At 38.1% G+C, this 12,910-nt stretch overlaps 2 long non-coding RNA genes across 2 annotated transcripts; one reads left to right on the forward strand and one right to left on the reverse strand.

Moving 5' to 3' along the window:
- Positions 1-601: 601 nt before the first annotated feature.
- On the forward strand, positions 602-2,017 carry LOC142609269 (uncharacterized). The gene is made up of 4 exons (XR_012839578.1): positions 602-686; positions 852-971; positions 1,575-1,689; positions 1,939-2,017. It is a non-coding gene; the product is annotated as an uncharacterized LOC142609269 (long non-coding RNA).
- Positions 2,018-9,724: 7,707 nt separating this feature from the next.
- Positions 9,725-10,026, reverse strand: LOC142613631 (uncharacterized). Its single transcript, XR_012840293.1, has 2 exons — positions 9,988-10,026; positions 9,725-9,881 (listed from the first exon to the last, which is right to left on the reverse strand). It is a non-coding gene; the product is annotated as an uncharacterized LOC142613631 (long non-coding RNA).
- Between the last annotated feature and the right edge of the window lie 2,884 nt (positions 10,027-12,910).

Consider the following 12,910-nt stretch of genomic DNA (forward strand, 5'->3'; position numbering starts at 1 on the left):
AAAATGCTCGCTAAGTTTCATATATATATTTTTGTGTTTTTTTTAATTAAAAAAGAAAAAAAATTATCATCTTCACAAACGTAGAGGCATTAACGGATAAGAAATCAAAGATTGAAATTTGTATTTGTTTTGATGTATTATGGTGTAAATTTAAAAATCAATCTTTGATAAAATGCTTGCTAAATTTCATATATTTTTTTGTTCGTTTTGATCAATTGCTAATTGTTTTGATAAGTGACTTGGGACAAGAATTTATGATTTGTAATTGGTTAACTATCTTGTATAATTTATAATTATGCAATTCGTTTGTGAAATTTGCGAGTTTGTTTGATGGGTAGTTATTAATTATAATCAATCCTACCGGTTTGTGAAATTGCAGTTTTTCGATGGATATGGGTATCACGGGACATCATTTGAGCAACGAGTTGTCGGACTATTACTTGGATCGGGCACCACGAGTCCCGCTTCACCTTTGATGTTGTTGCGTATGAGAATGTCACCAGGTACTCTTATTAGATTGATTATTGCATACGTTCGTTGCGTTTAGTTGTGTTTTTTTCCCAATGCCATGGTTGGGCCTCATTTAAGTGATGCAACAACGGGAGAAACTATTTAAAGTGGCTGGATTGCCGATGGTAGAGAATTGCATGGGAGGCTACAACAGTTGCATGTTCGCATATGGCCAAGTGAGTTTCCCCAACAATGATGTTGGATAGTTCAAAGGTCTTTTGTGCTAGTTCTGTCCAGCATGTTATACTTAATCACGCAAAGTTTAATGTATTTTCTAAATTTAGCTTGCATTCTAATATGATCTAGTTTTGCTGTTATTATATATAATTGTTTGTATCTAGACTGGAAGTGGAAAGACTCACACTATGCTTGGAGACATTGAGGGAGGCACTCGAAGACACAGTGTAAATTGTGGGATGACACCTAGAGTATTTGAACATTTATTCACAAGGATTCAAAAGGTATGTGCCTAACTACCCTAGGATTGGCATTATGTGTGTACATACATAAGAGTCCTCTGCTTCACCTCATTTCTTATATGATCATTTGGATCAGACACCAATGACATATGACATATGATCATTTGAAACTAATATTTTTGAGGTTTCTTCCTACCATACTAGGTATATTTAATTTACATTTTGGGTTTCAAGTGATAGCTCAATGGTAGTGACCCCCTTTGACCTTTGTGGTGCCCAATGTAATATTTGTAATTCGAACCCCATCTTCCCCCTCCCCCACTATCTATATATCTATCTATCAAAAAATATTTTAAAAATTACATTTTATATGAAACCATTTCTAAAAATTTTAGATCTTTATATTCTAGTTTTTTATTTGAACATGTAAAAGGTGTTTCATTTTTCCCTGTCTGTTTATATATGCCTGAAATGTTCTCAACATGCAAATATGGTTAAACCTTTGATCATAGTCTTATTTTGTCTGTTACTTCCTTTCTTCCAAATTTTAGTCCCATTGATATAAAAGTTACTCTTTAAGCTACCTTTGTTTATTTGTTGCAAGAAATTCAATGCATTTGTCAATGGCTCGGTTTTGGTATGCAGGAAAAAGAGGCTCGTAGAGATGAAAAGTTGAGATTTACTTGTAAATGCTCATTTTTGGAAATATACAACGAACGAGATTCTTGATCTTTTAGAGCCATCCTCTAATAACTTGCAGGTATGGATAATTTTTTGCCGAAAGTTCGACCAACCAGCTTATGCCTACAAAAAAAATGCACATTATTAGTGCGTAAAGAGTTTTATATTTCTGCAAATTTCTCTTCTTTATGAGGTCATTAAAAAATAGAGAACAATTTCTCTTATGATCTTGTTGGATTGATGGCTACAATGAAGTTTTGAGCTGCTCCATTTGTTTTGATTAGTATGCCAGGAAACTTAATTCCTTATTTTGGTATCTATGTTACAGATAAGGGAAGACATTAAGAAAGGCGTTTATGTAGAGAACCTGAAGGAAATAGAAGTCACAAGTGCTCGAGATGTTATTCAACAACTTATTCAAGTATATAACACCATTATTCAACAACAGTTGGAACTATTTTTTCTCTAGAAATAATTGTTACTCTCTCTCTCTCTCTCTCTCTCTCTCTCTCTCTCTCTCTCTCTCTCTCTCTCTCAGCACATATGATCTAAATCCATGTGCTTGCATATATTTTGGAAGTTCATATTCTTCTGTTTATCAAGTTTTCTGTTGTTTTAACTCAATTATTTTATGTATTTTGCAGCCACAACTTGAAAGTGGTGATAAAAGTAAGTTTTTCAAATTAATCCCACATTTTGTGATTACATTTCAGTTTTATCTGTATTATTCTTGAGATTGTTTTAAACTTCTGTTGTTTCAGTTATAATGCCTCCTTCAGCCTTGGACTGCCTTGGTTAGTTCATCTAATTTGATCTCTTATTATGCATTATGTTTCTCATAGTTGATGTAGTTTTTATTCGTCATGGCCTTGAATTAAGATTGCTAATGTGGATAATAAATTTGCAGCATCTTTACATATTGATTATCCAATGTTGTTTGAGCTTCGGAATGCTTCTGCTGAGGGGGTTTCTCATTGTGGCGTTCTTGAGTTCATTGCTGAAGAAGGCATGATCTATATGCCTTACTGGGTAGGCATTCAAAATATTTTTTGGGCTTGGAACTGGTACTGCAATTTGCTATAAGGAAGTTTAGCTGTCGGAGATGTCTTCTGGTCATATAATTTGTGCCTTTTCTTTTTGTATTCTTTCTATATAGATGCATTTTTCATTTATTTTATTGCTTGGAACTGGTACAATGCATTTTTCATTTATTTTATTTCTTACTTGTTTTTTCTATTTGTTAACTCTGTAGATGCCTTGATGACTTAGGATAATGTGTGCCCATCAGACTATCTTGAATCATTGGTAGTTATAGAATTTTGTACTTGGACTTATGCCAACATGCTTATGATACCTTTTGTTAGGTAGAGAGCAGGGTGGAAGGATCTTTGTATCTTCTTAGTCTTGTTTATGGCAGGCTTGATCTTTCTCCCAAACCTATTTCTTCCTTCCTTATCTACTTCCTTTTTTCACATATCTTCAACAACAAAAAAATTAGCGCCTCCCCTCTATTTCTCCTCCCTGGATCAAAGTGGTGAAAACAACCCAAACTCTTTTGAACTTTGCCTCTCTGCTTTCATTATCCTGGGTCTCAGCTACTGCCATTATCAAGTGCCCTCCTACTTTTTGCATAATTTTCTCTCTATTTCCTCCTTGAGTAAGTTGGTTTGTCAAGTCAAAGTTCTGACTGTGCTCCAAATGACCTCCACACCAATATTTGCTGAATAATTTCTTTTTATTAACTATCTATCTCTCTTGCTTACTGCCTCTTCATTTAAGTGGAAATTTAGCATTGCTGAGTGACAGTGCTCAAAGGATCTGTGATTTTGGGAACTGTATCGGAGCCTGTCACATTATGTACTTTTCCGGTATTCCTCTCCTAGGTTTGACAACTCATACCCAAATTTTTATCCCTACTGCCTAATCCTAGTGCTACTTGGGATTATACTGGGGACATCTATAAAATTTAGTTACTTATTTGCCCTTGATGCAGAGTTGAATTTTCTAACTCAAAAATGTTATTTGAGCTCCAGTGGAAATCAATTTGTTCCTTCTGTTTATACAGTTTTTGTGTATCAGTTTCCTACTACCATTCTCTACATGGCCCCATTTAAGTTTATTGTAAAATATGGGGTTCTCAAGTCTCTAGATGTACACCTCACACTTCATTGACCTAGCCCTTCTTTTAAATGATCCCCACTAACATGAGTACTCATTGGTTCAGTCAATAAATAGCAATATGTTTATCATGAATGGTAGTAAGCCTAAAGTCTAAGCTCGCCTTGGATGGGTAACTTATGTTTGGGATCTTCTCTTTTATAAATCAACTAAATGGGGCTGCTTTCTTGACCACGAGTGATTATGAGGTTCAACTTTTGTTTTTTGCGTTTGGAAAATGTATTCTTATAATAAAAAAGAGGGGTGTTTGGAACATGTATGTTGTGCATGCAAACCTTTGATAATTCTAAGCACATCATCCAGTCTGCAGTGGCTCAAATGAAAAGTTTACAGATTTTTTATCTAATTAAAAACAGAAAATGCTCAAAAAAATGAAGAGCATGTTGGTTTACATTTCCATTATGATCTTTTATGACATCTGCCTTCATATACTTACCGTTCTTAGTTCCTACTCCCCTCATTAATTGCCTTTCTATTTCTTAATGCAGGTTATGAATTCTACATATGCGGAGTTATAAATATTGATGAACCCAGTTTGACTTCTAAGCTAGCCGATTGTCTCTCGACTCTCCGTAGAGATTGTGACCGCCGTTTTTAGTTTTGTTTGACTTGTTTAAATCTTACTTCACAATGCTACACGACCAAATGCTATCTTGGTGATATGTGGTTCCAACTGATCTTAAATTTTTATTATGCATCATTGCAGGTTTATAAAACGGTTGCTTGGTTACTTGCCGTGATCCGCAGTTTCTTGATCATAGCATCCCGCAAACATTACACGGTTGATGTTGTTGTTGCATGGTATGGTCCTCTTTCATCTTTATAAACTTCTACATTTTCTCGAATAAAATTTACATTTTGTTCACAGTTCTCTCTATGATTCCCCTGCAGTATACCGTTAATTTGGTTGTGTTCTTTATAGACAAGAAATTGCCGGGTTAGGAATCTGCCACTCGTTATTACTAAAATTCTTGGTTGACGAGTCTTTGGGCGGTTTCATTGACTTGTGTTGTTACTGCAGAAATGCCTGATCGGACAAGTGGAGCATCATTATTGTTACCCTTGACTTCTACGGACAAGGATAGCGAGAACAAAGAAGAGAATCACAAGCTCTTGAATGGGAACTCGGGAGACCCTGCGATCGGGTATAGTGAATCAGTTTTATTTTTTTTATATGTTATCACAATTGAACATGAAGCCAATTATCTCTAACCTCAAATGGCACCTCCTCTTCTCGTAAGAGTAAGGTTGAGGTTAAGGTTAAGGTTGTGGGTTCAATAACCATAGGTTTAGTTCCTTAATTTTATGTGCAGTCAGTTTGTACTCTGTAGCTCAATTTCTAAGTTAAGTGCCGATTAGCAATTATGGATATAATTGTTGTGTAACTTGATTGAAAGTAGAAGAATTCATTTTGACCAAATGTGAATGTAGATCTTACATAAGGGAATTCATTTTTGTGAAAGTAGGGAAAGCCGGTGGCTACCAACACTTCTTTGTGCCAATACTAACAAGGTCTACTCTTGGTGTAATTGTTGCTATATTTGGCATTGCATTCTCCAATAAGCTTGGTTCACTTCTTGTTCAAGTTGATTTATTTGATCAACTGCAATAATAAGGTGTATTTATTTAGATATCAAATTCACTTGTTTGCAGATTACCGTAACTGCAGCTCTAGGATTTGATAGCTTCTTGGTTATGCGCCATGGAGCTGGTCCTTTTAGCTCTAATGATGAAAGGCAGAGATTGGGCTGTTACTTCTGCAGTGATGTGGTTGCGCCAATTGATGTAATATTCTAGAAAACTGGAGCTAATCTGGCAATGCCAACTTCTAAAGTGTAATAATTTATGTTAATACTTAAGAGTTTCTATTCCAGAACTTATTGTGAACTGTCCAATAAATTAATAACAAGATGCTCTTTCTTCTAAAGCTTGTGCTCAGTGGTGAAATCATATAACTTTTTCAAGGGCGACCATGGTTGTATATTGATGTTAAAATTTTTGAAGTTAATCACTTGTCTGAATAATAATAAATTTTTGACAATTTAAGGTCTATTGACAAGGCAATAAAATTCAAAAGCAAATTTTAACCATCATGTTTGATTAGCAAACTTGACAGAAATAACAACCCAAACCAAATTGATTTTTTTGTTCTCTTCCTCTTTTTTATTAAGAAATCACATTGCCTAATATTAGGATTTGTTCGTAATTGCAAGTTATCTCATATATTCGCTGCCAAACGACAAGAGAAATTTGACATATATAATTTCAAGTTCTTGGAACTCGAAAATTATCGATGCAACTACAACTCTAAAGTGGTGGTTTTTAAAAGTTTTGTTAAGATCCATTTGCACAATTGATTACCTACATGACCAGAGTGTCCCATTCCATCTGTTGCCTATAATGCGAGTGCAAAATGATGAAAAAAAAATTTTCCCAGTGAAAATCAAGTTTTAGAAACTCGAGTTCCACTGGGGAAATTTTTTTTGAAACGAGGCATGCCTCTCGCCTCTGCTCGAAACGAGCATGCTGTTGGGGAAAAAAATTTGCCCAGTGAAAATCGAGTTTTAGAAACTCGAGTTCCACTGGGCAAATTTTTTTTCCCAACAGCATGCTCTGTTTCAGGCAGAGAGGCAGAGAGGCATGCCCTGTTTCAAAAAGTTTGCCCAGTGGAACTCGAGTCTCTAAAACTCGAGTTACTTTGGTTACAACCTCCCTTAATACTGGAGTTATAATGGAAAATAAAATCGGTCCATTTGGTCTAATTTGGTCTGATTTGGTCTAATTTGGTCTGATTAATCTATTTTGGTCTAATTTGGTCTTATTTGGTCTTATTTGGTATAATTTGGTCTTACTTGGTCTGATTTGGTCTTAATTGGTCTGATTTGGTCTGATTTGGATATTTTGGTCTAATTATTTGGGGGTCAGCTGTCCACCATTGCTACACTGATATTCATAGTGCTACATGTGCTGCTCAATAGCTCGGCACTGTTGAACCCTATCTAGTCATATCATTCACACTCACGTCAATACACGTATCCGCATCATTTTGCAATGCACCTTTGTTTTCAAGGATGCGAAGACCCCGAAAAGTTTATGATGCATTTAACACAACTCGGTATTGTCTTGTCAAGTTCATGTCGGATGAAACACAAGCATGCTAAATACTCTTCACATGAATACTGTTCACTGAATAGTCATGGCGATACACTGCAACTACCGCCGAATAAGAGAATCTCACCGTGACATTGGGAACATTTGAACAAAAAATTCGTGTAGTGGTTTTCCGGCTGTATTGACATGACAAGCCTGAATATATTAAATTTTATTATTGAATACACAGTGGAATGAGGTTATAAATGTACCACAATTCTTTTCTTATTCCTACACCACTAACTTTGTAGGTTGAGTAAGCTATGAGTCGCAACGCCTCAACATCATCTCGTACACGTAGAAACAAGTTTCAATCTACTTCAACAAATGAATCATCACAAGTTCCAGCAGATCAACAACTACAAACATACACAGACCACTATGGAGGGAAATGGGTTGGAAAGAAGAGAGATTTCGTTAATATGCCATTATACACGTACGAGAGTCTTGGAAGCGTTGGCCACATCATGGTCGGCAAACTTACAAAACTAAGTACAGATACCACCGCAATGGAGTTCACCGTAGCAGAACCACCATGGTCAACCCTATACGAGAAGAGGTGTGAGTTGGAGGTGTATTGTCGATGGCACGAGTTACGAGTTCCTAAGGCACGCTCAGCCGAGTTACCTAGAGATGAACCTGCCAACATACTTGCTCGCCTTGAACAAGAGAACAATCAAATGCAAAGGCGGCTAGACCGTTTTCATGCGATCCAAAAAGCTAGGAAGCATCTAAAGGGGAAGGCGCAAGAGCGAGCCATGAAGTCTATTAATGAAATTACCGCGTTAGATGATGAAAGTGACATTTCGGACTTCTCGGATTCAAGCAATGATGACTTCCAAAAATTTCTACCTACGAACATTCAACGTTGTTGTTGATGTCTACACGTTTTGTGAACCTACTTGTATTAGTGTTGTTGTTGTTGTTGTTGTTGATGTCTACTTGCTCATTTTTTCCCCGCTTGTTCGTTGTTGGTATGTTATGAAAAGGTGTACTTGTATTAGTGTTTGCAAGAATTATAAGTGCTTGGTGAAAGTTATGGTCTAAACCGCACAACCGTGATGCATCAACACACAAGACGGCCGGCAAAACTTATATTAGATCAGCAACATTCATAGGCATTTTGCACATCCGAGAGAGAGAGGAGAGTTAAAAGAGTAAGGTTAGGGATCACAAAACATAAACTTACAACAATTAACAATTTGATGTGTGTAGTTTTCGGTGTTCTCCTTTTGATCATGTCACAAACTCGCCCGGAGTTCCGGACACCACCTCGATGGCCTAATTCTAGCTTTCGATATCATCACCCACACTCTTGCGTCCAATGCATGCATATACTTTAATACTTATGAAATTACCCCTTGCCAATATCACCTTCTCTGTCTGAGATGCCAATTCTCTGGTTGGTGCCAAGATCAAGGCCAGAACCCTGGTTAATTTTAGACATTTAAAAAATAATAATAAACCAATATGATCATAAACCGAGTATAACAGAAAAATGAAACCAAAACATAGAAGCATCCCAATAGCTCCTAGCTATAGAGGTAAGTCATCATGAAACACATGATAATGCTTAGAATGGTCCATTAAGTGATATTTTGTTTACCTCGAAAGTCACATGTCCCGATCATTAATCGATTAAAATAGTGAAGATTGTAAATCCTTTCAATGGTCTAATCTAAACTTAATGACAATGCAAATATGGACATTGTTTTTTTCTTATTTACGTAGAGGGGTAGCCCTGGTTGCTACGTGGACCGAGGGAAGTGTGCAATTTACACGCAAGCTTCTTTGCATTACGGACCTCTTGTATTGAAATTATTTTCCCGAATTCAATCATAGAGACTCTTTCTCTCTCTTGGCTAAAGCAGAGGATGTCTTGATTGAACTTAAATATAGTCCACTAAAATACGAGTGCATTGCATTGCATTGCAAAATGATGCGAATCTGTGTATTGACGTGAGTGTGAATGATATGACTAGATAGGGTTCAACAGTGCCGAGCTATTGAGCATCACATGTAGCACTATGAATATCAGTGTAGCAATGGTGGACAGCTGACCCCCAAATAATTAGACCAAAATATCCAAATCAGACCAAATCAGACCAAATCAGACCAAGTAAGACCAAATTAGACCAAATAAGACCAAATCAGACCAAATAAGACCAAATCAAACCAAGTAAGACCAAATTAGACCAAATAAGACCAAATCAGACCAAATCAGACCAAATAAGACCAAATCAGACCAAGTAAGACCAAATTAGACCAAAATAGATTAATCAGACCAAATTAGACCAAATCAGACCAAATTAGACCAAATGGACCGATTTTATTTTCCATTATAACTCCAGTACTAAGAGAGGTTGTAACCAAAGGAACTCGAGTTTTAGAGACTCGAGTTCCACTGGGCAAACTTTTTGAAACAGGGCATGCCTCTCTGCCTGAAACAGAGCATGCTGTTGGGGAAAAAAATTTGCCCAGTGGAACTCGAGTTTCTAAAACTCGATTTTCACTGGGCAAATTTTTTTCCCCAACAGCATGCTCTGTTTCAGGCAGAGAGGCAGAGAGGCATGCCCTGTTTCAAAAAAATTTCCCCAGTGGAACTCGAGTTTCTAAAACTCGATTTTCACTGGGCAAATTTTTTTTCCCAAGGAACTCGAGTGTCTAAAACTCGATTTTTACTGGGCAAATTTTTTTTTCCCAGCAGAAAATGCTCTGTTTCAGGCATCATTTTACAATGTAAATGCACTCAAATCACAACAAAAGTCATTCTCAATATATCACCATTCTAAACATGTCCAACCACGCTTAATTTGCAATTCTAACCATACTACTCAAATCACAATCTTCATAGAGGTACATTGGATAGAGAATTACAAGTACATTCAACAACAATCAAAAAGTTCACATAGAGCCAATACAACGTCGTCCATGGAAGGATGCCTGAAAAACGTAGAGTATTTACGTTAGGAGACAAGATAGTAAACATTAGGTAAACATCGAATGAACAACAATTATTTAACCGATGCATAAATTTTTGCCAACCTACCTAGTGTGGAACATGGCCGCTTGTGGAAGCACCGCGGGATCGCGGACATTTTACGCGGTTATGCCGGAAGCATAACACGGTCCACATGTACGCTTCGGTTGACTCTCTATCAAATCTGCGTCCTCCCTCCGCCATCCCGGTTCTTGATCCTTATTCCTCACTCCATCCATCTCATTTCTTATTCGTGACTTCACCGGTCGACCTTTGGCCCGCAACAATGCCGGATTAGGCAACCACTTTGGCCCCATGGGATCCCTCCATAATGACTGTGACTTAGGAACCTCAAATGCATGCTCATAAGTGTTAAGGGCATGGTTCAAACCATAACATGGGTGAATATACGTGGTCGAATCAATATGTAAATAGTCACATACTCTAATTGCATGTGAACACGGGATCCCTATATTTTGCCATTTCCCACAACTGCATGTTTTTTCCCGTAACCGAACTTCGTAACTGTGGTTTCCCCCTCCTGCGCTAGACACGTTGAGTTGGGTAACTACTTGAAATATCACTCTTCATTGCTAAATGGCTTGAGATAGTGTTTCTCGATTTACGCTTATTTCCATCCCACGTGGATAAGGCATATTCACTCCATTTCTTACCCTCTGACAACTCATAATGGTATTCTTTGCGCCGGTCGTGAAAATATTGAACAAGTTTGCTCCAAGTGAACTCAACCAACGCGGCAATAGGAAGGCCCCGTGCACCTTTCAGGCACACCATTGAAACACTCGATATATTGGTTGTCATTGCTCCAAAACGTCTCCCACCATCGTATGACCGGGTCCACATGTCCACATCCTCGCTCATTAGGTATGTGTATGGAAGATAATCTTGATTCTTTTCCTTACCATCCCTCCCCGTCACCTTCTTCTTCTTCCTAATGGCCTCAATTTCCACCTCGCTTAATGGAGTCCATTATGGTAGCAAATTTAACTACCCGACTAGCATATCCCGCTTTCAATGCCGCCGACTTTAGAGTCGAGTTCGAAAATGGGTGTTGAAGTTGCTAGCAACATGTCGAAGACAATATCTATGAAATACCTTTGCTTTTCCATCATCCCTTCTAGGCCGTTTGCAATGGCGTTTTTGATACCGAGATGTCGGTCGAAATTATGCAAATGCCGTCGTCGGGTATCAGGTGGCCAATCGTTTCTCCGAGGCATCGTAAAAACCACCTCCAACCGGACCCCGACTCACAATCCACAACAAGAAAGGCGAGAGGGAATACCTTGTTGTTAGCATCGGTTGCCATTGCGACCAACAACTTTCCCCGATATTTACCATACAGATGGGTCCCATCAATACTGATAACCGGCTTGCAGTATTTGAATCCTGATATGCATGGACCGAAAGACCAAAACACATAATGCAACAATACGGTGTGATCTTCATCGGTGGGTGTGACACGATAGCAAAACTGGGTTGTCGGGTCCTGATCAATATACGCCATTAGCAACTTTTGCAGCCTTTGGTAAGATTCTTCCCAATCTCCAAACATAAGCGCAATCGCCTTTTGTTTCGCATCCCATACCTTGTAGTAAGAAGGCTTATGGCCATTATATTTCGCCTCTATCAGAGATCTGAGATGCTTAATTTGAGTGGTGTGATCCTCAAGTAACTTGTTATGGATTTCTGCTGCAATAAAATTACAACTCATCATTCTACCATCATTTCGCACCCCAGTCGGTATACACGTGTGAGGACCCACATACACGGTGACCATCCATAGATTTTGGAGCTCGGGCTTCATAACTGCGTAGACATACCACTTGCACGACTCATGCACGCATTTCGCACAAAAATTTTTCCTCGTCGACCTAGTGATCTTAAAGTTTTTGTTTTCCTTGAGGGCACAAATTGCTAATACGCGCTTCACCTCCACTTTACTCGCAAAAGTCAACCCTTTGCACAAATTCATCCCCTCTCTCCAAGTAGACACAAATGGCATCTCAATATGCGAAGGATCAACCATATTTTCCCAAGTATTTGCAGAGAATGACAACGCAGGAGGTGCGTAGGCGGGGATTGTGTTTGTAATGTTTTGGACACTAATAACATTGTCTGCATCAGGTTCACCGCCGTCCAATGTCTCATCGTCATCAATGTCCCTCTCAAAGTCCCCAAAGTCCCGAAAGTCCCCTCTCTCAATCATGTCTTCATAGTCATCTTTATCGGCAAAATCTTCACCGTTAATGGCAAGATTCTCATCAACATAGTCGTCATCATCATCATCATCATCATCATCGTCATCATCATTGTTAACGACAGTAGTCTCATCAACATAGTCGTCGTCGTCATCATCATCGTCATCATCATTGTTAACGGCGGTAGTCTCATCAACATAGTCGTCGTCGTCATCATCATCATCATCTCCATCGGCATGAACATCATCATCCTCTACATGTGTAGAATACTCATATTGAGCATCCGGAAGCGCAACTTGTAAGCTTCTAGTTGTTTGTTGGATATCCTCTTGCCATCCTGCACGCGGCTCCAACTGTATGTACAACTCAATATTACTTACTTCAGCTATACTCTCCAACTTGTCAAACATGATCTTCACATGTTTGTCTTTTTCTATCAGCATATACTTGTAATTAATCCGGTGCTTCATGATTTCATTTGGCATACGATAAGTAATTTGCATGTTGTACGCATCAGGATTCTTATCCAACTCTTCCATGACAAGTATCTTCAATTCATCAAGGGTTTTCAACCTACGATCAACTTCGGCATAATAGGTTTTCATACCCGGCCCCTCAAATGGCAATCCCTTGTTGGCATTGGGATTCTTAAGCGGACCACCATGGTATATGATTATAAGAATATCAGGCATTGTGAACCTGTTCAAGTCAAGTCCTATGTTAGTTAAATCACATAGTCGTAAAGTGAGGGAAAAAAGTAATGCAATCTTACC

The sequence above is a fragment of the Castanea sativa genome, chromosome 1 (assembly GCF_040712315.1).
Source record: "Castanea sativa cultivar Marrone di Chiusa Pesio chromosome 1, ASM4071231v1".
NCBI classification, from domain to species: Eukaryota; Viridiplantae; Streptophyta; class Magnoliopsida; order Fagales; family Fagaceae; genus Castanea; species Castanea sativa.